The sequence below is a fragment of the Taudactylus pleione genome, unplaced genomic scaffold (genome assembly GCF_031769625.1).
Source record: "Taudactylus pleione unplaced genomic scaffold, aTauple2 ptg000070l, whole genome shotgun sequence".
NCBI classification, from domain to species: domain Eukaryota; kingdom Metazoa; phylum Chordata; class Amphibia; order Anura; family Myobatrachidae; genus Taudactylus; species Taudactylus pleione.
The window spans coordinates 1,515,769-1,543,460 of NW_028284472.1; the positions used below are offsets into that span (position 1 = coordinate 1,515,769).

Below are 27,692 nucleotides of genomic sequence, written 5' to 3' on the forward strand. Positions count from 1 at the left end.
GGGAACTTTACTTTGAAAAATGGTATGAAGAAGATGTTGAAAATAATCATATTTGATTGATTTTTTATGATTTGTATTCAACTTTGACTATTGCTGTAGATTACTTTTATTGGTTTGCTTGTTATCTGTGTCTCTTCTAGAGAGTTTACATATGGTAAAAAGCTGTATTTTGCAAAACATGGAGATGCCTGGGATTGAACCCGGGGCCTCCTACATGCAAAGCACTGAGCTACATCCCCTTAGAGCTGCTATTTTCTTATGCAAAAGTGATTGCAGCTTTACATTTCACTAGAGATTTACTACTTTTCAGTGTTATTTGGGACATCTTAGAGGATGGAAGTATAACCATTATACCATGCTTGACTTCAAGGACTTTATGGTTTTCTTAGCTGATGAGAATGCAAGGAGATGCCCATTATGAACATTTGAATGCTCTTAAAGTTCTCCATCAGAGACTGGTTTATCATCAGAATCCCCTACTTTTACTAATGAATGGTGTAGATATTGATCAAGTTTTGCTAACTAGAGGGCTTTCTTACATTCTGTTGGTCATCAGTGTCAGAATTTAGTAGAAGGGCACAAAGGATGCATGCTATGACTGCCTCTTGGGCATTGCTAACTAATGCTTCACCAGACAATCTATCTAGAGTTGATATGTTGTCATCATTCCATGCTTTGTAATTTCATTAAGTGCTTGCCCTCCAAGCCCTTGTCCATCCTCTTTTTGTTCACAAAGTGTTTAAACTTGTCTCTCAATCTTAATCAATTAGTTTTACTATATTATTTGTCTCGCTCTTTTATTAAACTTTGCTCAGGTAGTCGCCTTCAGTTCCCACTGAAAATAAAAAATCTATTTCCTACTTACCATATGTTTTCCCTCAGTGTAGGAGATTGGCTATAGGCATTCAATGGGAACTTTACTTTGAAAAATGGTATGAAGACGATGTTGAATATAATCATATTTGATTGATATTTTATGATTTGTATTCAACTTTGACAATTGCTGTAGAGTACTTTTATTGGATTGCTTGTTATCTGTGACTCTTCTACAGAGTTTACATATGGTAAAAAGCTGTATTTTGCAAAACATGGAGATGCCAGGGATTTAACCCAGGGTCTCATACATGCAAAGCATGCGCTCTACCACTGAGCTACATCCGCTATGAGCTGCTATATTTTTAATACAAAAGTGATTGCAGCTTTACATTTCACTAGAGATTTACTACTTTTCAGTGTTATTAGGGACATCTTAGAGGATGGAAGTATAACCATTATACCATGCTTGACTTCAAGGACTTTATGGTTTTCATGGCTGATGAGAATGCAAGGAGATGCCCATTCCGAACATTGGAATGCTCTTAAAGTTCTCCATCAGAGACTGGTTTATCATCAGAATCCCCTACTTTTACTAATGAATGGTGTAGATATTGATCAAGTTTTGCTAACTAGAGGGCTTTCTTACATTCTGTTGGTCATCAGTGTCAGAATTTAGTAGAAGGGCACAAAGGATGCATGCTATGACTGCTTCTTGGGCATTGCTAACTAATGCTTCACCAGACAATCTATCTAGAGTTGATATGTTGTCATCATTCCATGCTTTGAAATTTGATTAAGTGCTTGCCCTCCAAGCCCTTGTCCATCCTCTTTTTGTTCACAAAGTGTTTAAACTTGTCTCTCAATCTTAATCAATTAGTTTTACTATATTATTTGTCTCGCTCTTTTATTAAACTTTGCTCAGGTAGTCGCCTTCAGTTCCCACTGAAAATAAATAATCTATTTCCTACTTACCATATGTTTTCCCTCAGTGTAGGAGAATGGCTATAGGCATTCAATGGGAACTTTACTTTTTAAAATGGTATGAAGACGATGTTGAATATAATCATATTTGATTGATTTTTAATGATTTGTATTCAACTTTGACTGTTGCTGTAGAGTACTTTTATTGGATTGCTTGTTATCTGTGGCTCTTCTAGAGAGTTTACATATGGTAAAAAGCTGCATTTTGCAAAACATGGAGATGCCGGAGATTGAACCCGGGGCCTCATACATGCAAAGCATGCGCTCTACCACTGAGCTACATCACCTATGAGCTGCTATATTTTTATACAAAAGTGATTGCAGCTTTACTTTTCACTAGAAATTTACTACTTTTCAGTGTTATTACAGACATCTTAGAGGATGGAAGTATAACCATTATACCATGCTTGACTTCAAGGACTTTATGGTTTTCATGGCTGATGAGAATGCAAGGAGATGCCCATTCCAAACATTGGAATGCTCTTAAAGTTCTCCATCAGAGACTGGTTTATCATCAGAATCCCCTACTTTTACTAATGAATGGTGTAGATATTGATCAAGTTTTGCAAACTAGAGGGCATTCTTACATTCTGTTTGGTCATCAGTGTCAGAATTTAGTAGAAGGGCACAAAGGATGCATGCTATGACTGCCTCTTGGGCATTGCTAACTAATGCTTCACCAGACAATCTATCTAGAGTTGATATGTTGTCATCATTCCATGCTTTGAAATTTCATTAAGTGCTTGCCCTCCAAGCCCTTGTCCATCCTCTTTCTGTTCACAAAGTGTTTGAACTTGTCTCTCAATCTTAATCAATTAGTTTTACTATATCATTTGTCTCACTCTTTTATTAAACTTTGCTCAGGTAGTCGCCTTCAGTTCCCACTGAAAATAAAAAAAACTATTCCCTACTTTCCATATGTTTTCCCTCAGTGTAGGAGAATGGCAATAGGCATTCAATGGGAACTTTACTTTGAAAAATGGTATGAAGAAGATGTTGAAAATAATCATATTTGATTGATTTTTTATGATTTGTATTCAACTTTGACTATTGCTGTAGATTACTTTTATTGGTTTGCTTGTTATCTGTGTCTCTTCTAGAGAGTTTACATATGGTAAAAAGCTGTATTTTGCAAAACATGGAGATGCCTGGGATTGAACCCGGGGCCTCCTACATGCAAAGCACTGAGCTACATCCCCTTAGAGCTGCTATTTTCTTATGCAAAAGTGATTGCAGCTTTACATTTCACTAGAGATTTACTACTTTTCAGTGTTATTAGGGACATCTTAGAGGATGGAAGTATAACCATTATACCATGCTTGACTTCAAGGACTTTATGGTTTTCATGGCTGATGAGAATGCAAGGAGATGCCCATTCAAAACATTGGAATGCTCTTAAAGTTCTCCATCAGAGACTGGTTTATCTTCAGAATCCCCTACTTTTACTAATGAATGGTGTAGATATTGATCAAGTTTTGCTAACTAGAGGGCTTTCTTACATTCTGTTGGTCATCAGTGTCAGAATTTAGTAGAATGGCACAAAGGATGCATGCTATGATTGCCTCTTGGGCATTGCTAACTAATGCTTCACCAGACAATCTATCTAGAGTTGATATGTTGTCATCATTCCATGCTTTGAAATTTCATTAAGTGCTTGCCCTCCAAGCCCTTGTCCATCCTCTTTTTGTTCACAAAGTGTTTAAACTTGTCTCTCAATCTTAATCAATTAGTTTTACTATATTATTTGTCTCGCTCTTTTATTAAACTTTGCTCAGGTAGTCGCCTTCAGTTCCCACTGAAAATAAAAAATCTATTTCCTACTTACAATATGTTTTCCCTCAGTGTAGGAGAATGGCTATAGGCATTCAATGGGAACTTTACTTTGAAAAATGGTATGAAGACGATGTTGAATATAATCATATTTGATTGATTTTTTATGATTTGTATTCAACTTTGACTGTTGGTGTCGAGTACTTTTATTGGATTGCTTGTTATCTGTGGCTCTTCTAGAGAGTTTACATTTGGTAAAAAGCTGCATTTTGCAAAACATGGAGATGCCGGGGATTGAACCCGGGGCCTCATACATGCAAAGCATGCGCTCTACCACTGAGATACATCCCCTATGAGCTGCTATATTTTTATACAAAAGTGATTGCAGCTTTACATTTCACTAGAGATTTACTACTTTTCAGTGTTATTAGGGACATCTTAGAGGATGGAAGTATAACCATTATACCATGCCTGACTTCAAGGACTTTATGGTTTTCTTGGCTGATGAGAATGCAAGGAGATGCCCATTCCGAACATTGGAATGCTCTTAAAGTTCTCCATCAGAGACTGGTTTATCATCAGAATCCCCTACTTTTACTAATGAATGGTGTAGATATTGATCAAGTTTTGCAAACTAGAGGGCATTCTTACATTCTGTTTGGTCATCAGTGTCAGAATTTAGTAGAAGGGCACAAAGGATGCATGCTATGACTGCCTCTTGGGCATTGCTAACTAATGCTTCACCAGACAATCTATCTAGAGTTGATATGTTGTCATCATTCCATGCTTTGAAATTTCATTAAGTGCTTGCCCTCCAAGCCCTTGTCCATCCTCTTTCTGTTCACAAAGTGTTTGAACTTGTCTCTCAATCTTAATCAATTAGTTTTACTATATCATTTGTCTCACTCTTTTATTAAACTTTGCTCAGGTAGTCGCCTTCAGTTCCCACTGAAAATAAAAAAAACTATTCCCTACTTTCCATATGTTTTCCCTCAGTGTAGGAGAATGGCAATAGGCATTCAATGGGAACTTTACTTTGAAAAATGGTATGAAGAAGATGTTGAAAATAATCATATTTGATTGATTTTTTATGATTTGTATTCAACTTTGACTATTGCTGTAGATTACTTTTATTGGTTTGCTTGTTATCTGTGTCTCTTCTAGAGAGTTTACATATGGTAAAAAGCTGTATTTTGCAAAACATGGAGATGCCTGGGATTGAACCCGGGGCCTCCTACATGCAAAGCACTGAGCTACATCCCCTTAGAGCTGCTATTTTCTTATGCAAAAGTGATTGCAGCTTTACATTTCACAAGAGATTTACTACTTTTCAGTGTTATTTGGGACATCTTAGAGGATGGAAGTATAACCATTATACCATGCTTGACTTCAAGGACTTTATGGTTTTCTTAGCTGATGAGAATGCAAGGAGATGCCCATTATGAACATTTGAATGCTCTTAAAGTTCTCCATCAGAGACTGGTTTATCATCAGAATCCCCTACTTTTACTAATGAATGGTGTAGATATTGATCAAGTTTTGCTAACTAGAGGGCTTTCTTACATTCTGTTGGTCATCAGTGTCAGAATTTAGTAGAAGGGCACAAAGGATGCATGCTATGACTGCCTCTTGGGCATTGCTAACTAATGCTTCACCAGACAATCTATCTAGAGTTGATATGTTGTCATCATTCCATGCTTTGTAATTTCATTAAGTGCTTGCCCTCCAAGCCCTTGTCCATCCTCTTTTTGTTCACAAAGTGTTTAAACTTGTCTCTCAATCTTAATCAATTAGTTTTACTATATTATTTGTCTCGCTCTTTTATTAAACTTTGCTCAGGTAGTCGCCTTCAGTTCCCACTGAAAATAAAAAATCTATTTCCTACTTACCATATGTTTTCCCTCAGTGTAGGAGATTGGCTATAGGCATTCAATGGGAACTTTACTTTGAAAAATGGTATGAAGACGATGTTGAATATAATCATATTTGATTGATATTTTATGATTTGTATTCAACTTTGACAATTGCTGTAGAGTACTTTTATTGGATTGCTTGTTATCTGTGACTCTTCTACAGAGTTTACATATGGTAAAAAGCTGTATTTTGCAAAACATGGAGATGCCAGGGATTTAACCCAGGGTCTCATACATGCAAAGCATGCGCTCTACCACTGAGCTACATCCGCTATGAGCTGCTATATTTTTAATACAAAAGTGATTGCAGCTTTACATTTCACTAGAGATTTACTACTTTTCAGTGTTATTAGGGACATCTTAGAGGATGGAAGTATAACCATTATACCATGCTTGACTTCAAGGACTTTATGGTTTTCATGGCTGATGAGAATGCAAGGAGATGCCCATTCCGAACATTGGAATGCTCTTAAAGTTCTCCATCAGAGACTGGTTTATCATCAGAATCCCCTACTTTTACTAATGAATGGTGTAGATATTGATCAAGTTTTGCTAACTAGAGGGCTTTCTTACATTCTGTTGGTCATCAGTGTCAGAATTTAGTAGAAGGGCACAAAGGATGCATGCTATGACTGCTTCTTGGGCATTGCTAACTAATGCTTCACCAGACAATCTATCTAGAGTTGATATGTTGTCATCATTCCATGCTTTGAAATTTGATTAAGTGCTTGCCCTCCAAGCCCTTGTCCATCCTCTTTTTGTTCACAAAGTGTTTAAACTTGTCTCTCAATCTTAATCAATTAGTTTTACTATATTATTTGTCTCGCTCTTTTATTAAACTTTGCTCAGGTAGTCGCCTTCAGTTCCCACTGAAAATAAATAATCTATTTCCTACTTACCATATGTTTTCCCTCAGTGTAGGAGAATGGCTATAGGCATTCAATGGGAACTTTACTTTTTAAAATGGTATGAAGACGATGTTGAATATAATCATATTTGATTGATTTTTAATGATTTGTATTCAACTTTGACTGTTGCTGTAGAGTACTTTTATTGGATTGCTTGTTATCTGTGGCTCTTCTAGAGAGTTTACATATGGTAAAAAGCTGCATTTTGCAAAACATGGAGATGCCGGAGATTGAACCCGGGGCCTCATACATGCAAAGCATGCGCTCTACCACTGAGCTACATCACCTATGAGCTGCTATATTTTTATACAAAAGTGATTGCAGCTTTACTTTTCACTAGAAATTTACTACTTTTCAGTGTTATTACAGACATCTTAGAGGATGGAAGTATAACCATTATACCATGCTTGACTTCAAGGACTTTATGGTTTTCATGGCTGATGAGAATGCAAGGAGATGCCCATTCCAAACATTGGAATGCTCTTAAAGTTCTCCATCAGAGACTGGTTTATCATCAGAATCCCCTACTTTTACTAATGAATGGTGTAGATATTGATCAAGTTTTGCAAACTAGAGGGCATTCTTACATTCTGTTTGGTCATCAGTGTCAGAATTTAGTAGAAGGGCACAAAGGATGCATGCTATGACTGCCTCTTGGGCATTGCTAACTAATGCTTCACCAGACAATCTATCTAGAGTTGATATGTTGTCATCATTCCATGCTTTGAAATTTCATTAAGTGCTTGCCCTCCAAGCCCTTGTCCATCCTCTTTCTGTTCACAAAGTGTTTGAACTTGTCTCTCAATCTTAATCAATTAGTTTTACTATATCATTTGTCTCACTCTTTTATTAAACTTTGCTCAGGTAGTCGCCTTCAGTTCCCACTGAAAATAAAAAAAACTATTCCCTACTTTCCATATGTTTTCCCTCAGTGTAGGAGAATGGCAATAGGCATTCAATGGGAACTTTACTTTGAAAAATGGTATGAAGAAGATGTTGAAAATAATCATATTTGATTGATTTTTTATGATTTGTATTCAACTTTGACTATTGCTGTAGATTACTTTTATTGGTTTGCTTGTTATCTGTGTCTCTTCTAGAGAGTTTACATATGGTAAAAAGCTGTATTTTGCAAAACATGGAGATGCCTGGGATTGAACCCGGGGCCTCCTACATGCAAAGCACTGAGCTACATCCCCTTAGAGCTGCTATTTTCTTATGCAAAAGTGATTGCAGCTTTACATTTCACTAGAGATTTACTACTTTTCAGTGTTATTAGGGACATCTTAGAGGATGGAAGTATAACCATTATACCATGCTTGACTTCAAGGACTTTATGGTTTTCATGGCTGATGAGAATGCAAGGAGATGCCCATTCAAAACATTGGAATGCTCTTAAAGTTCTCCATCAGAGACTGGTTTATCTTCAGAATCCCCTACTTTTACTAATGAATGATGTAGATATTGATCAAGTTTTGCTAACTAGAGGGCTTTCTTACATTCTGTTGGTCATCAGTGTCAGAATTTAGTAGAATGGCACAAAGGATGCATGCTATGATTGCCTCTTGGGCATTGCTAACTAATGCTTCACCAGACAATCTATCTAGAGTTGATATGTTGTCATCATTCCATGCTTTGAAATTTCATTAAGTGCTTGCCCTCCAAGCCCTTGTCCATCCTCTTTTTGTTCACAAAGTGTTTAAACTTGTCTCTCAATCTTAATCAATTAGTTTTACTATATTATTTGTCTCGCTCTTTTATTAAACTTTGCTCAGGTAGTCGCCTTCAGTTCCCACTGAAAATAAAAAATCTATTTCCTACTTACAATATGTTTTCCCTCAGTGTAGGAGAATGGCTATAGGCATTCAATGGGAACTTTACTTTGAAAAATGGTATGAAGACGATGTTGAATATAATCATATTTGATTGATTTTTTATGATTTGTATTCAACTTTGACTGTTGGTGTCGAGTACTTTTATTGGATTGCTTGTTATCTGTGGCTCTTCTAGAGAGTTTACATTTGGTAAAAAGCTGCATTTTGCAAAACATGGAGATGCCGGGGATTGAACCCGGGGCCTCATACATGCAAAGCATGCGCTCTACCACTGAGATACATCCCCTATGAGCTGCTATATTTTTATACAAAAGTGATTGCAGCTTTACATTTCACTAGAGATTTACTACTTTTCAGTGTTATTAGGGACATCTTAGAGGATGGAAGTATAACCATTATACCATGCCTGACTTCAAGGACTTTATGGTTTTCTTGGCTGATGAGAATGCAAGGAGATGCCCATTCCGAACATTGGAATGCTCTTAAAGTTCTCCATCAGAGACTGGTTTATCATCAGAATCCCCTACTTTTACTAATGAATGGTGTAGATATTGATCAAGTTTTGCAAACTAGAGGGCATTCTTACATTCTGTTTGGTCATCAGTGTCAGAATTTAGTAGAAGGGCACAAAGGATGCATGCTATGACTGCCTCTTGGGCATTGCTAACTAATGCTTCACCAGACAATCTATCTAGAGTTGATATGTTGTCATCATTCCATGCTTTGAAATTTCATTAAGTGCTTGCCCTCCAAGCCCTTGTCCATCCTCTTTCTGTTCACAAAGTGTTTGAACTTGTCTCTCAATCTTAATCAATTAGTTTTACTATATCATTTGTCTCACTCTTTTATTAAACTTTGCTCAGGTAGTCGCCTTCAGTTCCCACTGAAAATAAAAAAAACTATTCCCTACTTTCCATATGTTTTCCCTCAGTGTAGGAGAATGGCAATAGGCATTCAATGGGAACTTTACTTTGAAAAATGGTATGAAGAAGATGTTGAAAATAATCATATTTGATTGATTTTTTATGATTTGTATTCAACTTTGACTATTGCTGTAGATTACTTTTATTGGTTTGCTTGTTATCTGTGTCTCTTCTAGAGAGTTTACATATGGTAAAAAGCTGTATTTTGCAAAACATGGAGATGCCTGGGATTGAACCCGGGGCCTCCTACATGCAAAGCACTGAGCTACATCCCCTTAGAGCTGCTATTTTCTTATGCAAAAGTGATTGCAGCTTTACATTTCACTAGAGATTTACTACTTTTCAGTGTTATTAGGGACATCTTAGAGGATGGAAGTATAACCATTATACCATGCTTGACTTCAAGGACTTTATGGTTTTCTTGGCTGATGAGAATGCAAGGAGATGCCCATTCCGAACATTGGAATGCTCTTAAAGTTCTCCATCAGAGACTGGTTTATCATCAGAATCCCCTACTTTTACTAATGAATGGTGTAGATATTGATCAAGTTTTGCTAACTAGAGGGCTTTCTTACATTCTGTTGGTCATCAGTGTCAGAATTTAGTAGAAGGGCACAAAGGATGCATGCTATGACTGCCTCTTGGGCATTGCTAACTAATGCTTCACCAGACAATCTATCTAGAGTTGATATGTTGTCATCATTCCATGCTTTGTAATTTCATTAAGTGCTTGCCCTCCAAGCCCTTGTCCATCCTCTTTTTGTTCACAAAGTGATTAAACTTGTCTCTCAATCTTAATCAATTAGTTTTACTATATTATTTGTCTCGCTCTTTTATTAAACATTGCTCAGGTAGTCGCCTTCAGTTCCCACTGAAAATAAAAAAAACTATTCCCTACTTTCCATATGTTTTCACTCAGTGTAGGAGAATGGCAATAGGCATTCAATGGGAACTTTACTTTGAAAAATGGTATGAAGAAGATGTTGAAAATAATCATATTTGATTGATTTTTTATGATTTGTATTCAACTTTGACTATTGCTGTAGATTACTTTTATTGGTTTGCTTGTTATCTGTGTCTCTTCTAGAGAGTTTACATATGGTAAAAAGCTGTATTTTGCAAAACATGGAGATGCCTGGGATTGAACCCGGGGCCTCCTACATGCAAAGCACTGAGCTACATCCCCTTAGAGCTGCTATTTTCTTATGCAAAAGTGATTGCAGCTTTACATTTCACTAGAGATTTACTACTTTTCAGTGTTATTAGGGACATCTTAGAGGATGGAAGTATAACCATTATACCATGCTTGACTTCAAGGACTTTATGGTTTTCATGGCTGATGAGAATGCAAGGAGATGCCCATTCAAAACATTGGAATGCTCTTAAAGTTCTCCATCAGAGACTGGTTTATCTTCAGAATCCCCTACTTTTACTAATGAATGGTGTAGATATTGATCAAGTTTTGCTAACTAGAGGGCTTTCTTACATTCTGTTGGTCATCAGTGTCAGAATTTAGTAGAAGGGCACAAAGGATGCAAGCTATGATTGCCTCTTGGGCATTGCTAACTAATGCTTCACCAGACAATCTATCTAGAGTTGATATGTTGTCATCATTCCATGCTTTGAAATTTCATTAAGTGCTTGCCCTCCAAGCCCTTGTCCATCCTCTTTTTGTTCACAAAGTGTTTAAACTTGTCTCTCAATCTTAATCAATTAGTTTTACTATATTATTTGTCTCGCTCTTTTATTAAACTTTGCTCAGGTAGTCGCCTTCAGTTCCCACTGAAAATAAAAAATCTATTTCCTACTTACAATATGTTTTCCCTCAGTGTAGGAGAATGGCTATAGGCATTCAATGGGAACTTTACTTTGAAAAATGGTATGAAGACGATGTTGAATATAATCATATTTGATTGATTTTTTATGATTTGTATTCAACTTTGACTGTTGGTGTCGAGTACTTTTATTGGATTGCTTGTTATCTGTGGCTCTTCTAGAGAGTTTACATTTGGTAAAAAGCTGCATTTTGCAAAACATGGAGATGCCGGGGATTGAACCCGGGGCCTCATACATGCAAAGCATGCGCTCTACCACTGAGATACATCCCCTATGAGCTGCTATATTTTTATACAAAAGTGATTGCAGCTTTACATTTCACTAGAGATTTACTACTTTTCAGTGTTATTAGGGACATCTTAGAGGATGGAAGTATAACCATTATACCATGCTTGACTTCAAGGACTTTATGGTTTTCTTGGCTGATGAGAATGCAAGGAGATGCCCATTCCGAACATTGGAATGCTCTTAAAGTTCTCCATCAGAGACTGGTTTATCATCAGAATCCCCTACTTTTACTAATGAATGGTGTAGATATTGATCAAGTTTTGCAAACTAGAGGGCATTCTTACATTCTGTTTGGTCATCAGTGTCAGAATTTAGTAGAAGGGCACAAAGGATGCATGCTATGACTGCCTCTTGGGCATTGCTAACTAATGCTTCACCAGACAATCTATCTAGAGTTGATATGTTGTCATCATTCCATGCTTTGAAATTTCATTAAGTGCTTGCCCTCCAAGCCCTTGTCCATCCTCTTTCTGTTCACAAAGTGTTTGAACTTGTCTCTCAATCTTAATCAATTAGTTTTACTATATCATTTGTCTCACTCTTTTATTAAACTTTGCTCAGGTAGTCGCCTTCAGTTCCCACTGAAAATAAAAAAAACTATTCCCTACTTTCCATATGTTTTCCCTCAGTGTAGGAGAATGGCAATAGGCATTCAATGGGAACTTTACTTTGAAAAATGCTATGAAGAAGATGTTGAAAATAATCATATTTGATTGATTTTTTATGATTTGTATTCAACTTTGACTATTGCTGTAGATTACTTTTATTGGTTTGCTTGTTATCTGTGGCTCTTCTAGAGAGTTTACATATGGTAAAAAGCTGTATTTTGCAAAACATGGAGATGCCTGGGATTGAACCCGGGGCCTCCTACATGCAAAGCACTGAGCTACATCCCCTTAGAGCTGCTATTTTCTTATGCAAAAGTGATTGCAGCTTTACATTTCACTAGAGATTTACTACTTTTCAGTGTTATTAGGGACATCTTAGAGGATGGAAGTATAACCATTATACCATGCTTGACTTCAAGGACTTTATGGTTTTCATGGCTGATGAGAATGCAAGGAGATGCCCATTCCAAACATTGGAATGCTCTTAAAGTTCTCCATCAGAGACTGGTTTATCATCAGAATCCCCTACTTTTACTAATGAATGGTGTAGATATTGATCAAGTTTTGCTAACTAGAGGGCTTTCTTACATTCTGTTGGTCATCAGTGTCAGAATTTAGTAGAAGGGCACAAAGGATGCATGCTATGATTGCGTCTTGGGCATTGCTAACTAATGCTTCACCAGACAATCTATCTAGAGTTTATATTTTGTCATCATTCCATGCTTTGAAATTTCATTAAGTGCTTGCCCTCCAAGCCCTTGTCCATCCTCTTTTTGTTCACAAAGTGTTTAAACTTGTCTCTCAATCTTAATCAATTAGTTTTACTATATTATTTGTCTCGCTCTTTTATTAAACTTTGCTCAGGTAGTCACCTTCAGTTCCCACTGAAAATAAAAAATCTATTTCCTACTTACAATATGTTTTCCCTCAGTGTAGGAGAATGGCTATAGGCATTCAATGGGAACTTTACTTTGAAAAATGGTATGAAGACGATGTTGAATATAATCATTCTTGATTGATTTTTTATGATTTGTATTCAACTTTGACTGTTGGTGTCGAGTACTTTTATTGGATTGCTTGTTATCTGTGGCTCTTCTAGAGAGTTTACATTTGGTAAAAAGCTGCATTTTGCAAAACATGGAGATGCCGGGGATTGAACCCGGGGCCTCATACATGCAAAGCATGCGCTCTACCACTGAGCTACTATATTTTTATACAAAAGTGATTGCAGCTTTACATTTCACTAGAGATTTACTACTTTTCAGTGTTATTAGGGACATCTTAGAGGATGGAAGTATAACCATTATACCATGCTTGACTTCAAGGACTTTATGGTTTTCTTGGCTGATGAGAATGCAAGGAGATGCCCATTCCGAACATTGGAATGCTCTTAAAGTTCTCCATCAGAGACTGGTTTATCATCAGAATCCCTTACTTTTAATAATGAATGGTGGAGATATTGATCAAGTTTTGCTAACTAGAGGGCTTTCTTACATTCTGTTTGGTCATCAGTGTCAGAATTTAGTAGAAGGGCACAAGGGATGCATGCTATGACTGCCTCTTGGGCATTGCTAACTAATGCTTCACCAGACAATCTATCTAGAGTTGATATGTTGTCATCATTCCATACTTTGAAATTTCATTAAGTGCTTGCCCTCCAAGCCCTTGTCCATCCTCTTTTTGTTCACAAAGTGTTTGAACTTGTCTCTCAATCTTAATCAATTAGTTTTACTATATTATTTGTCTCGCTCTTTTATTAAACTTTGCTCAGGTAGTCGCCTTCAGTTCCCACTGAAAATAAAAAATCTATTTCCTACTTACCATATGATTTCCCTCAGTGTAGGAGAATGGCAATAGGCATTCAATGGGAACTTTACTTTGAAAAATGGTATGAAGACGATGTTGAATATAATCATATTGGATTGATTTTTTATGATTTGTATTCAACTTTGACAATTGCTGTAGAATACTTTTATTGGATTGCTTGTTATCTGTGACTCTTCTACAGAGTTTACATATGGTAAAAAGCTGCATTTTGCAAAACATGGAGATGCCGGGGATTGAACCCGGGGCCTCATATATGCACTCTACCACCGAGCTACATCCCCTATGAGATGCTATATATTTATGCACAAGTGATTGCAGCTTTACATTTCACTAGAGATTTACTACTTTTCAGTGTTATTAGGGACATCTTAGAGGATGGAAGTATAACCATTATACCATGCTTGACTTCAAGGACTTTATGGTTTTCATTGCTGATGAGAATTCCAAACATTGGAATGCTCTTAAAGTTCTCCATCAGAGAATGGTTTATCATCAGAATCCCCTACTTTTACTAATGAATGGTGTGGATATTGATCAAGTTTTGCTAACTAGAGGGCTTTCTTACATTCTGTTTGGTCATCAGTGTCAGAACTTAGTAGAAGAGCACAAAGGATGCATGCTATTACTGCCTCTTGGGCTAGCTAGCTAATGCTTCACCAGACAATCTAGCTACAGTTGAAATGTTGTCATCAATCCATGCTTTGAAATTTCATTAAGTGCTTGCCCTCCAAGCCCATGTCCATCCTCTTTTTGTTCACAAAGTGTTTGAATATGTCTCTCAATCTTAATCAATTAGTTTTACTATATTATTTGTCTCGCTCTTTTATTAAACTTTTCTCAGGTAGTCACCTCCAGTTCCCACTGAAAATAAAAAATCTATTTCCTACTTACCATATGATTTCCCTCAGTGTAGGAGAATGGCAATAGGCATTCAATGGGAACTTTACTTTGAAAAATGGTATGAAGACGATGTTGAATATAATCATATTTGATTGATATTTTATGATTTGTATTCAACTTTGACTGTTGGTGTCGAGTACTTTTATTGGATTGCTTGTTATCTGTGGCTCTTCTAGAGAGTTTACATTTGGTAAAAAGCTGCGTTTTGCCAAACATGGAGATGCCGGGGATTGAACCCGGGGTCTCATACATGCAAAGCATGCGCTCTACCACTGAGCTACATCCCCTATGAGCTGCTATATTTTTATACAAAAGTGATTGCAGCTTTACATTTCACTAGAGATTTACTACTTTTCAGTGTTATTAGGGACATCTTAGAGGATGGAAGTATAACCATTATACCATGCTTGACTTCAAGGACTTTATGGTTTTCTTGGCTGATGAGAATGCAAGGAGATGCCCATTCCGAACATTGGAATGCTCTTAAAGTTCTCCATCAGAGACTGGTTTATCATCAGAATCCCTTACTTTTAATAATGAATTTTGGAGATATTGATCAAGTTTTGCTAACTAGAGGGCTTTCTTACATTCTGTTTGGTCATCAGTGTCAGAATTTAGTAGAAGGGCACAAGGGATGCATGCTATGACTGCCTCTTGGGCATTGCTAACTAATGCTTCACCAGACAATCTATCTAGAGTTGATATGTTGTCATCATTCCATACTTTGAAATTTCATTAAGTGCTTGCCCTCCAAGTCCTTGTCCATCCTCTTTTTGTTCACAAAGTGTTTGAACTTGTCTCTCAATCTTAATCAATTAGTTTTACTATATTATTTGTCTCACTCTTTTATTAAACTTTGCTCAGGTAGTCGCCTTCAGTTCCCACTGAAAATAAAAAATCTATTTCCTACTTACCATATGATTTCCCTCAGAGTAGGAGAATGGCAATAGGCATTCAATGGGAACTTTACTTTGAAAAATGGTATGAAGACGATGTTGAATATAATCATATTGGATTGATTTTTTATGATTTGTATTCAACTTTGACAATTGCTGTAGAATACTTTTATTGGATTGCTTGTTATCTGTGACTCTTCTACAGAGTATACATATGGTAAAAAGCTGCATTTTGCAAAACATGGAGATGCCGGGGATTGAACCCGGGGCCTCATACATGCAAAGCATGCGCTCTACCACTGAGCTACATCCCCTATGAGCTGCTATATTTTTATACAAAAGTGATTGCAGCTTTACATTTCACTAGAGATTTACTACTTTTCAGTGTTATTAGGGACATCTTAGAGGATGGAAGTATAACCATTATACCATGCTTGACTTCAAGGACTTTATGGTTTTCATGGCTGATGAGAATGCAAGGAGATGCCCATTCCAAACATTGGAATGCTCTTAAAGTTCTCCATCAGAGAATGGTTTATCATCAGAATCCCCTACTTTTACTAATGAATGGTGTGGATATTGATCAAGTTTTGCTAACTAGAGGGCTTTCTTACATTATGTTTGGTCATCAGTTTCAGAACTTAGTAGAAGAGCACAAAGGATGCATGCTATTACTGCCTCTTGGGCTAGCTAGCTAATGCTTCACCAGACAATCTAGCTACAGTTGATATGTTGTCATCAATCCATGCTTTGAAATTTCATTAAGTGCTTGCCCTCCAAGCCCATGTCCATCCTCTTTTTGTTCACAAAGTGTTTGAATATGTCTCTCAATCTTAATCAATTAGTTTTACTATATTATTTGTCTCGCTCTTTTATTAAACTTTTCTCAGGTAGTCACCTCCAGTTCCCACTGAAAATAAAAAATCTATTTCCTACTTACCATATGATTTCCCTCAGTGTAGGAGAATGGCAATAGGCATTCAATGGGAACTTTACTTTGAAAAATGGTATGAAGACGATGTTGAATATAATCATATTTGATTGATATTTTATGATTTGTATTCAACTTTGACTGTTGGTGTCGAGTACTTTTATTGGATTGCTTGTTATCTGTGGCTCTTCTAGAGAGTTTACATTTGGTAAAAAGCTGCGTTTTGCCAAACATGGAGATGCCAGGGATTGAACCCAGGGTCTCATACATGCAAAGCATGCGCTCTACCACTGAGCTACATCCCCTATGAGCTGCTATATTTTTATACAAAAGTGATTGCAGCTTTACATTTCACTAGAGATTTACTACTTTTCAGTGTTATTAGGGACATCTTAGAGGATGGAAGTATAACCATTATACCATGCTTGACTTCAAGGACTTTATGGTTTTCTTGGCTGATGAGAATGCAAGGAGATGCCCATTCCGAACATTGGAATGCTCTTAAAGTTCTCCATCAGAGACTGGTTTATCATCAGAATCCCTTACTTTTAATAATGAATGGTGGAGATATTGATCAAGTTTTGCTAACTAGAGGGCTTTCTTACATTCTGTTTGGTCATCAGTGTCAGAATTTAGTAGAAGGGCACAAGGGATGCATGCTATGACTGCCTCTTGGGCATTGCTAACTAATGCTTCACCAGACAATCTATCTAGAGTTGATATGTTGTCATCATTCCATACTTTGAAATTTCATTAAGTGCTTGCCCTCCAAGCCCTTGTCCATCCTCTTTTTGTTCACAAAGTGTTTGAACTTGTCTCTCAATCTTAATCAATTAGTTTTACTATATTATTTGTCTCACTCTTTTATTAAACTTTGCTCAGGTAGTCGCCTTCAGTTCCCACTGAAAATAAAAAATCTATTTCCTACTTACCATATGATTTCCCTCAGAGTAGGAGAATGGCAATAGGCATTCAATGGGAACTTTACTTTGAAAAATGGTATGAAGACGATGTTGAATATAATCATATTGGATTGATTTTTTATGATTTGTATTCAACTTTGACAATTGCTGTAGAATACTTTTATTGGATTGCTTGTTATCTGTGACTCTTCTACAGAGTATACATATGGTAAAAAGCTGCATTTTGCAAAACATGGAGATGCCGGGGATTGAACCCGGGGCCTCATACATGCAAAGCATGCACTCTACCACTGAGCTACATCCCCTATGAGCTGCTATATTTTTATACAAAAGTGATTGCAGCTTTACATTTCACTAGAGATTTACTACTTTTCAGTGTTATTAGGGACATCTTAGAGGATGGAAGTATAACCATTATACCATGCTTGACTTCAAGGACTTTATGGTTTTCATGGCTGATGAGAATGCAAGGAGATGCCCATTCCAAACATTGGATTGCTCTTAAAGTTCTCCATCAGAGACTGGTTTATCATCAGAATCCCCTACTTTTACTAATGAATGGTGTAGATATTGATCAAGTTTTGCTAACTAGAGGGCTTTCTTACATTCTGTTTGGTCATCAGTGTCAGAATTTAGTAGAAGGGCACAAGGGATGCATGCTATGACTGTCTCTTGGGCATTGCTAACTAATGCTTCACCAGACAATCTATGTAGAGTTGATATGTTGTCATCATTCTAAGCTTTGAAATTTCATTAAGTGCTTGCCCTCCAAGCCCTTGTCCATCCTCTTTTTGTTCACAAAGTGTTTGAACTTGTCTCTCATTCTTAATCAATTAGTTTTACTATATTATTTGTCTCGCTCTTTTATTAAACTTTGCTCTGGTAGTCGCCTTCAGTTCCCACTGAAAATAAAAAATCTATTTCCTACTTACCATATGTTTTCCCCCAGTGTAGGAGAATGGCTATAGGCATTCAATGGGAACTTTACTTTGAAAAATGGTATGAAGACGATGTTGAAAATAATCATATTTGATTGATTTTTTATGATTTGTATTCAACTTTGACTATTGCTGTAGATTACTTTTATTGGTTTGCTTGTTATCTGTGTCTCTTCTAGAGAGTTTACATATGGTAAAAAGCTGTATTTTGCAAAACATGGAGATGCCTGGGATTGAAACCGGGGCCTCCTACATGCAAAGCACTGAGCTACATCCCCTTAGAGCTGCTATTTTCTTATGCAAAAGTGATTGCAGCTTTACATTTCACTAGAGATTTACTACTTTTCAGTGTTATTAGGGACATCTTAGAGGATGGAAGTATAACCATTATACCATGCTTGACTTCAAGGACTTTATGGTTTTCATGGCTGATGAGAATGCAAGGAGATGCCCATTCCAAACATTGGAATGCTCTTAAAGTTCTCCATCAGAGACTGGTTTATCATCAGAATCCCCTACTTTTACTAATGAATGGTGTAGATATTGATCAAGTTTTGCTAACTAGAGGGCTTTCTTACATTCTGTTTGGTCATCAGTGTCAGAATTTAGTAGAAGGGCACAAGGGATGCATGCTATGACTGTCTCTTGGGCATTGCTAACTAATGCTTCACCAGACAATCTATGTAGAGTTGATATGTTGTCATCATTCTAAGCTTTGAAATTTCATTAAGTGCTTGCCCTCCAAGCCCTTGTCCATCCTCTTTTTGTTCACAAAGTGTTTGAACTTGTCTCTCATTCTTAATCAATTAGTTTTACTATATTATTTGTCTCGCTCTTTTATTAAACTTTGCTCTGGTAGTCGCCTTCAGTTCCCACTGAAAATAAAAAATCTATTTCCTACTTACCATATGTTTTCCCTCAGTGTAGGAGAATGGCTATAGGCATTCAATGGGAACTTTACTTTGAAAAATGGTATGAAGACGATGTTGAATATAATCATATTTGATTGATTTTTTATGATTTGTATTCAACTTTGACTGTTGCTGTAGAGTACTTTTATTGGATTGCTTGTTATCTGTGGCTCTTCTAGAGAGTTTACATATGGGAAAAAGTTGCATTTTGCAAAACATGGAGATGCCGGGGATTGAACCCTTGTCCTCATATATGCACTCTACCACCGAGCTACATCCCCTATGAGATGCTATATATTTATGCACAAGTGATTGCAGCTTTACATTTCACTAGAGATTTACTACTTTTCAGTGTTATTAGGGACATCTTAGAGGATGGAAGTATAACCATTATACCATGCTTGACTTCAAGGACTTTATGGTTTTCATTGCTGATGAGAATTCCGAACATTGGAATGCTCTTAAAGTTCTCCATCAGAGAATGGTTTATCATCAGAATCCCCTACTTTTACTAATGAATGGTGTGGATATTGATCAAGTTTTGCTAACTAGAGGGCTTTCTTACATTCTGTTTGGTCATCAGTGTCAGAACTTAGTAGAAGAGCACAAAGGATGCATGCTATTACTGCCTCTTGGGCTAGCTAGCTAATGCTTCACCAGACAATCTAGCTACAGTTGATATGTTGTCATCAATCCATGCTTTGAAATTTCATTAAATGCTTGCCCTCCAAGCCCATGTCCATCCTCTTTTTGTTCACAAAGTGTTTGAATATGTCTCTCAATCTTAATCAATTAGTTTTACTATATTATTTGTCTCGCTCTTTTATTAAACTTTTCTCAGGTAGTCACCTCCAGTTCCCACTGAAAATAAAAAATCTATTTCCTACTTACCATATGATTTCCCTCAGTGTAGGAGAATGGCAATAGGCATTCAATGGGAACTTTACTTTGAAAAATGGTATGAAGACGATGTTGAATATAATCATATTTGATTGATATTTTATGATTTGTATTCAACTTTGACTGTTGGTGTCGAGTACTTTTATTGGATTGCTTGTTATCTGTGGCTCTTCTAGAGAGTTTACATTTGGTAAAAAGCTGCATTTTGCAAAACATGGAGATGCCGGGGATTGAACCCGGGGTCTCATACATGCAAAGCATGCGCTCTACCACTGAGCTACATCCCCTATGAGCGGCTATATTTTTATACAAAAGTGATTGCAGCTTTACATTTCACTAGAGATTTACTACTTTTCAGTGTTATTAGGGACATCTTAGAGGATGGAAGTATAACCATTATACCATGCTTGACTTCAAGGACTTTATGGTTTTCTTGGCTGATGAGAATGCAAGGAGATGCCCATTCCGAACATTGGAATGCTCTTAAAGTTCTCCATCAGAGACTGGTTTATCATCAGAATCCCTTACTTTTAATAATGAATGGTGGAGATATTGATCAAGTTTTGCTAACTAGAGGGCTTTCTTACATTCTGTTTGGTCATCAGTGTCAGAATTTAGTAGAAGGGCACAAGGGATGCATGCTATGACTGCCTCTTGGGCATTGCTAACTAATGCTTCACCAGACAATCTATCTAGAGTTGATATGTTGTCATCATTCCATACTTTGAAATTTCATTAAGTGCTTGCCCTCCAAGCCCTTGTCCATCCTCTTTTTGTTCACAAAGTGTTTGAACTTGTCTCTCAATCTTAATCAATTAGTTTTACTATATTATTTGTCTCGCTCTGTTATTAAACTTTGCTCTGGTAGTCGCCTTCAGTTCCCACTGAAAATAAAAAATCTATTTCCTACTTACCATATGTTTTCCCTCAGTGTAGGAGAATGGCTATAGGCATTCAATGGGAACTTTACTTTGAAAAATGGTATGAAGACGATGTTGAAAATAATCATATTTGATTGATTTTTTATGATTTGTATTCAACTTTGACTATTGCTGTAGATTACTTTTATTGGTTTGCTTGTTATCTGTGTCTCTTCTAGAGAGTTTACATATGGTAAAAAGCTGTATTTTGCAAAACATGGAGATGCCTGGGATTGAACCCGGGGCCTCCTACATGCAAAGCACTGAGCTACATCCCCTTAGAGCTGCTATTTTCTTATGCAAAAGTGATTGCAGCTTTACATTTCACTAGAGATTTACTACTTTTCAGTGTTATTAGGGACATCTTAGAGGATGGAAGTATAACCATTATACCATGCTTGACTTCAAGGACTTTATGGTTTTCATGGCTGATGAGAATGCAAGGAGATGCCCATTCCAAACATTGGAATGCTATTAAAGTTCTCCATCAGAGACTGGTTTATCATCAGAATCCCCTACTTTTACTAATGAATGGTGTAGATATTGATCAAGTTTTGCTAACTAGAGGGCTTTCTTACATTCTGTTTGGTCATCAGTGTCAGAATTTAGTAGAAGGGCACAAGGGATGCATGCTATGACTGTCTCTTGGGCATTGCTAACTAATGCTTCACCAGACAATCTATGTAGAGTTGATATGTTGTCATCATTCTAAGCTTTGAAATTTCATTAAGTGCATGCCCTCCAAGCCCTTGTCCATCCTCTTTTTGTTCACAAAGTGTTTGAACTTGTCTCTCATTCTTAATCAATTAGTTTTACTATATTATTTGTCTCGCTCTGTTATTAAACTTTGCTCTGGTAGTCGCCTTCAGTTCCCACTGAAAATAAAAAATCTATTTCCTACTTACCATATGTTTTCCCTCAGTGTAGGAGAATGGCTATAGGCATTCAATGGGAACTTTACTTTGAAAAATGGTATGAAGACGATGTTGAAAATAATCATATTTGATTGATTTTTTATGATTTGTATTCAACTTTGACTGTTGCTGTAGAGTACTTTTATTGGATTGCTTGTTATCTGTGGCTCTTCTAGAGAGTTTACATATGGTAAAAAGCTGCATTTTGCAAAACATGGAGATGCCGGGGATTGAACCTGGGGCCTCATACATGCAAAGCATGCGTTCTACCACTGAGCTACATCCCCTATGAGCTGCTATATCTTTATACAAAAGTGATTGCAGCTTTACTTTTCACTAGAAATTTACTACTTTTCAGTGTTATTAGAGACATCTTAGAGGATGGAAGTATTACCATTATACCATGCTTGACTTCAAGGACTTTATGGTTTTCTTGGCTGATGAGAATGCAAGGAGATGCCCATTCCAAACATTGGAATGCTCTTAAAGTTCTCCATCAGAGACTGGTTTATCATCAGAATCCCCTACTTTTACTAATGAATGGTGGAGATATTGATCAAGTTTTGCTAACTAGAGGGCATTCTTACATTCTGTTTGGTCATCAGTGTCAGAATTTAGTAGAAGGGCACAAAGGATGCATGCTATGACTGCCTCTTGGGCATTGCTAACTAATGCTTCACAAGACAATCTATCTAGAGTTGATATGTTGTCATCATTCCAAGCTTTGAAATTTCATTAAGTGCTTGCCCTCCAAGCCCTTGTCCATCCTATTTCTGTTCACAAAGTGTTTGAACTTGTCTCTCAATCTTAATCAATTAGTTTTACTATATCATTTGTCTCACTCTTTTATTAAACTTTGCTCAGGTAGTCGCCTTCAGTTCCCACTGAAAATAAAAAAAACTATTCCCTACTTTCCATATGTTTTCCCTCAGTGTAGGAGAATGGCAATAGGCATTCAATGGGAACTTTACTTTGAAAAATGGTATGAAGAAGATGTTGAATATAATCATAATTGATTGATTTTTTATGATTTGTATTCAACTTTGACTGTTGCTGTAGAGTACTTTTATTGGATTGCTTGTTATCTGTGGCTCTTCTAGAGAGTTTACATATGGTAAAAAGCTGCATTTTGCAAAACATGGAGATGCTGGGGAATGAACCCTTGTCCTCATATATGCACTCTACCACCGAGCTACATCCCCTATGAGATGCTATATTTTTATGCACAAGTGATTGCAGCTTTACATTTCACTAGAGATTTACTACTTTTCAGTGTTATTAGGGACATCTTAGAGGATGGAAGTATAACCATTATACCATGCTTGAACTTAGTAGAAGAGCACAAAGGATACATGCTATGACTGCCTCTTGGGCATTGCTAACTAATGCTTCACCAGACAATATATCTAGAGTTGATATGTTGTCATCATTCCATTCTTTGAAATTTCATTAAGTGCTTGCCCTCCAAGCCCTTGTCCATCCTCTTTTTGTTCACAAAGTGTTTAAACTTGTCTCTCAATCTTAATCAATTAGTTTTACTATATTATTTGTCTCGCTCTTTTATTAAACTTTGCTCAGGTAGTCGCCTTCAGTTCCCACTGAAAATAAAAAATCTATTTCCTACTTACCATATGTTTTCCCTCAGTGTAGGAGAATGGCTATAGGCATTCAATGGGAACTTTACTTTGAAAAATGGTATGAAGACGATGTTGAATATAATCATATTTGATTGATTTTTTATGATTTGTATTCAACTTTGACTGTTGCTGTCGAGTACTTTTATTGGATTGTTTGTAATCTGTGGCTCTTCTAGAGAGTTTACATATGGTAAAAAGCTGCATTTTGCAAAACATGGAGATGCCAGGGATTGAACCTGGGGCCTCATACATGCAAAGCATGCGCTCTACCACTGAGCTACATCCCCTATGAGCTGCTATTTGCTTATGCAAAAGTGATTGCAGCTTTACATTTCACAAGAGATTTACTACTTTTCAGTGTTATTAGGGACATCGTAGAGGATGGAAGTATAACCATTATACCATGCTTGACTTCAAGGACTTTATGGTTTTCATGGCTGATGAGAATGCAAGGAGATGCCCATTCCAAACATTGGAATGCTCTTAAAGTTCTCCATCAGAGATTGGTTTATCATCAGAATCCCCTACTTTTACTAATGAATGGTGTAGATATTGATCAAGTTTTGCTAACTAGAGGGCATTCGTACATTCTGTTTGGTCATCAGTGTCAGAATTTAGTAGAAGGGCACAAAGGATGCATGCTATGACTGCCTCTTGTGCATTGCTAACTAATGCTTCACCAGACAATCTATCTAGAGTTGATATGTTGTCATCATTCCATGCATTGAAATTTCATTAAGCGCTTGCCCTCCAAGCCCTTGTCCATCCTCTTTCTGTTCACAAAGTGTTTGAACTTGTCTCTCAATCTTAATCAATTAGTTTTACTATATTATTTGTCTCACTCTTTTATTAAACTTTGCTCAGGTAGTCGCCTTCAGTTCCCACTGAAAATAAAAAAAAATATTCCCTACTTACCATATGATTTCCCTCAGTGTAGGAGAATGGCAATAGGCATTCAATGGGAACTTTACTTTGAAAAATGGTATGAAGACGATGTTGAATATAATCATATTTGATTGATTTTTTATGATTTGTATTCAACTTTGACAATTGCTATAGAGTACTTTTATTGGATTGCTTGTTATCTGTGACTCTTCTACAGAGTTTACATATGGTAAAAAGCTGCATTTTGCAAAACACGGAGATGCCGGAGATTGAACCCGGGGCCTCATACATGCAAAGCATTCGCTCTACCACTGAGCTACATCCGCTATGAGCTGCTATATTTTTAATACAAAAGTGATTGCAGCTTTACATTTCACTAGAGATTTACTACTTTTCAGTGTTATTAGGGACATCTTATAGGATGGAAGTATAACCATTATACCATGCTTGACTTCAAGGACTTTATGGTTTTCATGGCTGATGAGAATGCAAGGAGATGCCCATTCCAAACATTGGAATGCTCTTAAAGTTCTCCATCAGAGACTGGTTTATCATCAGAATCCCCTACTTTTACTAATGAATGTAGATATTGATCAAGTTTTGCTAACTAGAGGGCTTTCTTACATTCTGTTGGTCATCAGTGTCAGAATTTAGTAGAAGGGCACAAAGGATGCATGCTATGACTGCTTCTTGGGCATTGCTAACTAATGCTTCACCAGACAATCTATCTAGAGTTGATATGTTGTCATCATTCCATGCTTTGAAATTTCATTAAGTGCTTGCCCTCCAAGCCCTTGTCCATCCTCTTTTTGTTCACAAAGTGTTTAAACTTGTCTCTCAATCTTAATCAATTAGTTTTACTATATTATTTGTCTCGCTCTTTTATTAAACTTTGCTCAGGTAGTCACCTTCAGTTCCCACTGAAAATAAAAAATCTATTTCCTACTTACCATATGTTTTCCCTCAGTGTAGGAGAATGGCTATAGGCATTCAATGGGAACTTTACTTTGAAAAATGGTATGAAGACGATGTTGAATATAATCATATTGGATTAATTTTTTATGATTTGTATTCAACTTTGACTGTTGCTGTAGAGTACTTTTATTGGATTGCTTGTTATCTGTGGCTCTTCTAGAGAGTTTACATATGGTAAAAAGCTGCATTTTGCAAAACATGGAGATGCCGGGGATTGAACCTGGGGCCTCATACATGCAAAGCATGCGTTCTACCACTGAGCTACATCCCCTATGAGCTGCTATATTTTTATACAAAAGTGATTGCAGCTTTACTTTTCACTAGAAATTTACTACTTTTCAGTGTTATTAGAGACATCTTAGAGGATGGAAGTATTACCATTATACCATGCTTGACTTCAAGGACTTTATGGTTTTCTTGGCTGATGAGAATGCAAGGAGATGCCCATTCCAAACATTGGAATGCTCTTAAAGTTCTCCATCAGAGACTGGTTTATCATCAGAATCCCCTACTTTTACTAATGAATGGTGGAGATATTGATCAAGTTTTGCTAACTAGAGGGCTTTCTTACATTCTGTTGGTCATCAGTGTCAGAATTTAGTAGAAGGGCACAAAGGATGCATGCTATGACTGCCTCTTGGGCATTGCTAACTAATGCTTCACAAGACAATCTATCTAGAGTTGATATGTTGTCATCATTCCAAGCTTTGAAATTTCATTAAGTGCTTGCCCTCCAAGCCCTTGTCCATCCTATTTCTGTTCACAAAGTGTTTGAACTTGTCTCTCAATCTTAATCAATTAGTTTTACTATATCATTTGTCTCACTCTTTTATTAAACTTTGCTCAGGTAGTCGCCTTCAGTTCCCACTGAAAATAAAAAAAACTATTCCCTACTTTCCATATGTTTTCCCTCAGTGTAGGAGAATGGCAATAGGCATTCAATGGGAACTTTACTTTGAAAAATGGTATGAAGAAGATGTTGAATATAATCATAATTGATTGATTTTTTATGATTTGTATTCAACTTTGACTGTTGCTGTAGAGTACTTTTATTGGATTGCTTGTTATCTGTGGCTCTTCTAGAGAGTTTACATATGGTAAAAAGCTGCATTTTGCAAAACATGGAGATGCTGGGGAATGAATCCTTGTCCTCATATATGCACTCTACCACCGAGCTACATCCCCTATGAGATGCTATATTTTTATGCACAAGTGATTGCAGCTTTACATTTCACTAGAGATTTACTACTTTTCAGTGTTATTAGGGACATCTTAGAGGATGGAAGTATAACCATTATACCATGCTTGAACTTAGTAGAAGAGCACAAAGGATACATGCTATGACTGCCTCTTGGGCATTGCTAACTAATGCTTCACCAGACAATATATCTAGAGTTGATATGTTGTCATCATTCCATTCTTTGAAATTTCATTAAGTGCTTGCCCTCCAAGCCCTTGTCCATCCTCTTTTTGTTCACAAAGTGTTTAAACTTGTCTCTCAATCTTAATCAATTAGTTTTACTATATTATTTGTCTCGCTCTTTTATTAAACTTTGCTCAGGTAGTCGCCTTCAGTTCCCACTGAAAATAAAAAATCTATTTCCTACTTACCATATGTTTTCCCTCAGTGTAGGAGAATGGCTATAGGCATTCAATGGGAACTTTACTTTGAAAAATGGTATGAAGACGATGTTGAATATAATCATATTTGATTGATTTTTTATGATTTGTATTCAACTTTGACTGTTGCTGTCGAGTACTTTTATTGGATTGTTTGTAATCTGTGGCTCTTCTAGAGAGTTTACATATGGTAAAAAGCTGCATTTTGCAAAACATGGAGATGCCAGGGATTGAACCTGGGGCCTCATACATGCAAAGCATGCGCTCTACCACTGAGCTACATCCCCTATGAGCTGCTATTTGCTTATGCAAAAGTGATTGCAGCTTTACATTTCACAAGAGATTTACTACTTTTCAGTGTTATTAGGGACATCTTAGAGGATGGAAGTATAACCATTATACCATGCTTGACTTCAAGGACTTTATGGTTTTCATGGCTGATGAGAATGCAAGGAGATGCCCATTCCAAACATTGGAATGCTCTTAAAGTTCTCCATCAGAGATTGGTTTATCATCAGAATCCCCTACTTTTACTAATGAATGGTGTAGATATTGATCAAGTTTTGCTAACTAGAGGGCATTCGTACATTCTGTTTGGTCATCAGTGTCAGAATTTAGTAGAAGGGCACAAAGGATG

General features: G+C 36.7%; 15 non-coding genes across 15 annotated transcripts; all 15 read right to left on the reverse strand.

Moving 5' to 3' along the window:
- Positions 1-2,012: 2,012 nt before the first annotated feature.
- TRNAA-UGC (transfer RNA alanine (anticodon UGC)) lies at positions 2,013-2,084 on the reverse strand. The gene has a single exon. It is a non-coding gene; the product is annotated as a tRNA-Ala (tRNA).
- A 1,762-nt stretch (positions 2,085-3,846) lies between these two features.
- On the reverse strand, positions 3,847-3,918 carry TRNAA-UGC (transfer RNA alanine (anticodon UGC)). The gene has a single exon. It is a non-coding gene; the product is annotated as a tRNA-Ala (tRNA).
- Positions 3,919-6,603: 2,685 nt separating this feature from the next.
- TRNAA-UGC (transfer RNA alanine (anticodon UGC)) lies at positions 6,604-6,675 on the reverse strand. Its single transcript has one exon. It is a non-coding gene; the product is annotated as a tRNA-Ala (tRNA).
- Positions 6,676-8,437: 1,762 nt separating this feature from the next.
- Positions 8,438-8,509, reverse strand: TRNAA-UGC (transfer RNA alanine (anticodon UGC)). Its single transcript has one exon. It is a non-coding gene; the product is annotated as a tRNA-Ala (tRNA).
- Positions 8,510-11,182: 2,673 nt separating this feature from the next.
- Positions 11,183-11,254, reverse strand: TRNAA-UGC (transfer RNA alanine (anticodon UGC)). Its single transcript has one exon. It is a non-coding gene; the product is annotated as a tRNA-Ala (tRNA).
- A 3,566-nt stretch (positions 11,255-14,820) lies between these two features.
- Positions 14,821-14,892, reverse strand: TRNAA-UGC (transfer RNA alanine (anticodon UGC)). The gene has a single exon. It is a non-coding gene; the product is annotated as a tRNA-Ala (tRNA).
- An 851-nt stretch (positions 14,893-15,743) lies between these two features.
- TRNAA-UGC (transfer RNA alanine (anticodon UGC)) lies at positions 15,744-15,815 on the reverse strand. Its single transcript has one exon. It is a non-coding gene; the product is annotated as a tRNA-Ala (tRNA).
- Positions 15,816-16,665: 850 nt separating this feature from the next.
- Positions 16,666-16,737, reverse strand: TRNAA-UGC (transfer RNA alanine (anticodon UGC)). The gene has a single exon. It is a non-coding gene; the product is annotated as a tRNA-Ala (tRNA).
- An 851-nt stretch (positions 16,738-17,588) lies between these two features.
- Positions 17,589-17,660, reverse strand: TRNAA-UGC (transfer RNA alanine (anticodon UGC)). The gene has a single exon. It is a non-coding gene; the product is annotated as a tRNA-Ala (tRNA).
- A 2,659-nt stretch (positions 17,661-20,319) lies between these two features.
- Positions 20,320-20,391, reverse strand: TRNAA-UGC (transfer RNA alanine (anticodon UGC)). Its single transcript has one exon. It is a non-coding gene; the product is annotated as a tRNA-Ala (tRNA).
- Positions 20,392-22,153: 1,762 nt separating this feature from the next.
- TRNAA-UGC (transfer RNA alanine (anticodon UGC)) lies at positions 22,154-22,225 on the reverse strand. The gene has a single exon. It is a non-coding gene; the product is annotated as a tRNA-Ala (tRNA).
- Positions 22,226-23,790: 1,565 nt separating this feature from the next.
- On the reverse strand, positions 23,791-23,862 carry TRNAA-UGC (transfer RNA alanine (anticodon UGC)). Its single transcript has one exon. It is a non-coding gene; the product is annotated as a tRNA-Ala (tRNA).
- Positions 23,863-24,714: 852 nt separating this feature from the next.
- Positions 24,715-24,786, reverse strand: TRNAA-UGC (transfer RNA alanine (anticodon UGC)). The gene has a single exon. It is a non-coding gene; the product is annotated as a tRNA-Ala (tRNA).
- An 848-nt stretch (positions 24,787-25,634) lies between these two features.
- On the reverse strand, positions 25,635-25,706 carry TRNAA-UGC (transfer RNA alanine (anticodon UGC)). Its single transcript has one exon. It is a non-coding gene; the product is annotated as a tRNA-Ala (tRNA).
- A 1,564-nt stretch (positions 25,707-27,270) lies between these two features.
- TRNAA-UGC (transfer RNA alanine (anticodon UGC)) lies at positions 27,271-27,342 on the reverse strand. Its single transcript has one exon. It is a non-coding gene; the product is annotated as a tRNA-Ala (tRNA).
- Positions 27,343-27,692: the final 350 nt, after the last annotated feature.